Raw genomic sequence first — 3,326 nt, forward strand, 5'->3', positions numbered from 1 at the left:
TGTTACCCCTAACCCCCATCCCCCCCCCCAATCCACACAGCTGAGGTTATAGAGGTTGAAACTGCTGTCTTGATGGGTTCAGAATTAAAATCAATACTGAAACCACAATAAGTAGAGTCTGATGAAACTCCTCTTTACCATCTGCTCTCCCATGGCTGACTGCGCTTATTGAGATAAGGTTACCATGGACTTTATACTTGAAGGGGATTTGCAGAAAAATGTCCTTCTAGATCTAGATCAGATTGAGCGAGGATTGTATGTTGTAAACATCTGTATGGGTTGCCACTCCCTGAATATGCCACTTACACTTGTGTCCTTAGGGTTGTTGAAGAAGTACAGCATGTTTCCACATAAACAGGTCCATAAACGCCGAGCAACCTGCATCCAGAGAGATATAAGATAAGATCTGCATGTCAACTCAATTTGCATTATAGTTGGACATTTTTAGGCTATATAAAGACACAAAAGTGACAAATCATCTCTTATTGAAGTCTTTCTGGTTGGTTAAATGTCTGTTCAGGGCTCTAACACATAATTTTGACATGCTAATGCTCTGACTCTGACAGCGCAGTAAATGGCAGTCGTCTCTGCATAGATTACTGCGCTGCTGTCTGTAATTATCTGCTCTGTCTGGCTCAATCCTGATCTCAGTGGCAGCTCATGGCTCACACACACACACACACACACACACACACACAACAATCCGGAGCACAACTGTCCTAAATCTGAGACCCACCCCCCTACACACGGTGCACCTGAACCCCTCTGAATATTCCCTCCTGAATATGCGATTCGGGATTGTAATTATCTGCTCTGTCTGGCTCAATCCTGATCTCAGTGGCAGCTCATGGCTCACACACACACACACACACACACACACACACAACAATCCGGAGCACAACTGTCCTAAATCTGAGACCCACCCCCCTACACACGGTGCACCTGAACCCCTCTGAATATTCCCTCCTGAATATGCGATTCGGGATTCATTTGTGTAAGTGGCCCTCTGTCAACACATTTATGCTTCGGGTAATGTTTTAGTTTAGAACTGAAATATATTTGTCTGTACATTGCGCTGTTTAATAGCTACTGCATATTCAGAGTTTTGCATACTGTCTACAGTGTATATATATAAAAATAGAAAATACAATGTAATATAATAGAAAAATTTATTTGGTCACTTCAAGGGAAGATTCAATTTTATTCATACTCACAAAGTACATTGTATTGTTTAGTAAATATTATTGCATATTCAGAGTTTTACACTTTCTGAAGTATGCATACCTATCTATCCGGAGAAAATATAATGCACTATAATAGAACAATTTAATTTAGTTACTCAAAAAATATTTCAGTGACAAAAATAATACACATAATAAAATCCAGACCAATGCAAAATGCTGATACTTTTATCTAAAAAGCATATTTTTATGGACGATATAATGCTGGTATAAAATAAGTCAATAAAATTAAACACTTATTTTGCACAGTATTAACTAACATTTGCATTATGCATTGACAGTAAGGTCGGTATGTTAATGATTTCTAACCTGCGGTATTTATTAACCATATTAATAACTTTTGTGTCTCAAAGTTACATAAAAACAGAATCTGCAAATGTGCACTTTGGTAAAAGTCAGAAGACTGTCAAAAGACTGGAAGATCATATTAGGCTCAATGACAATTGACAAGATTAAACTGTCTGCAGCAGATAACAAAATACTCAGTTCTGCATGTAACATGATAGATGCAATGCAGCAAGAGAGATGCATCTCACTCTAGTGTCTGGGAATGAATTAATTAATGAATGCTTGAGGATTAAAACGCGTGATGGATCATATTAATAATCACACACTTCCGATTGCATGTGGTCTGTATTAAGGTGTGTCCATTACCAGAGCACCTACAAAATGTAAAGCACCAACAGACATAAATAACAGCTCAAATATGAGTTACAGCATTAAAGAGCTGCCAGACAGCGGCATAACGCATGGCACAGCTCGTATAATTAAAATGTACAATCAACATTTGAGTGGTCACTTGGCAAACGAAATAATATTCAGACAGCTGATCCATGCAAACCTCGCCCATATCCACACAATACGCGCGTGCAGCATATGCCATGCGTATGATACGCCGCTGCGCGTGATGATATAATCGGATCAAGTGTTTGACACGTAATAATAGCCGCTTACCTTCTCTTTCGCTCCTCTTTTCTCCAGGTATCCCTCGTAATAGCAGGGCGGCAGCTGCGCTCTCGGGCTCCCGGTGCGCGGGTTCGCGGGCGCCGCTGCCATGACTCGAGCAGCTCAGCCCGGTACTGACACACACACACTAGCAGGACAAAGAGCAACTGGGTGATGTTACTGCCCGGGAAACGACACGCCTTCTTCGGGTGAGAGATGGATGGCATTCAGCTGCACAACAAGCGCCGCACACCCGAGACAGTCAGTATGGCATCTGTGATTACATTATGACCCGCAGGCAGAAATCTCTCCTTTATTTGCTGGAAAGTATAATTGTAAGGTTATAATACTGCTCGTATATTAATGTCTATTTCGAAGATAAGAGTTAATTCTACTGTAATTCAGTTAGAGCTGTAGGTTAATAAAGTATATCATAAATAATATTATACATTATACAATAATATAATTTATTAGAAATATAATTATAAAAGCTATGATATAGGCTAAACATTACGTTAACAACTTTTATGCTATAAATAACATGGTTGTATTAATAACAATGTTTATATAAACTCTTTTTCAGGTGTTACGATACACAAAATTATAAAACAGCCTATATAAATTACTTTTAAAACAGTATGATGGTTCTTTGCTCTAATATTTAACAAAATTGATATTATTCAAACATTTATTATTATTATTATTATTAAATGTTAAATAACTTAAGCTATACCATATATATTTCACACAATATTCCAGATCACATTGATTCCTACTGAAATTACTGAATTTCGCTCGTGAAATTTCATCAAACAATGGTAAATATGACCGCACCTTTAATGTGATTATGAATGTGATATTTCAGTTCTATAAACTGAAATCAAGTATTGTACATTTTAGACAAAAAGTGCTCAGTTAGTTTGTGTATTTCTTCACCGCCAAAGAAGCTTAAAGGGATAGTTCACCCAAAAATGAAAATTCTGTCATCATTTGCTCACCCTCATGAGTTTGTTTCTTCTGCTGAACACCAAAGAAGATATTTGGAAGAATGTTAGTAACCAAACAGTTGCTGGCAGCCATTGACTTCCATAGTGTGGAGAAAAGAATAAGAAAAAAAAAACATTAGAGTGAATGGCTACC

This window comes from Sinocyclocheilus anshuiensis, unplaced genomic scaffold (genome assembly GCF_001515605.1).
Source record: "Sinocyclocheilus anshuiensis isolate Anshui unplaced genomic scaffold, SAMN03320099.WGS_v1.1 scaffold1659, whole genome shotgun sequence".
NCBI lineage: Eukaryota > Metazoa > Chordata > Actinopteri > Cypriniformes > Cyprinidae > Sinocyclocheilus > Sinocyclocheilus anshuiensis.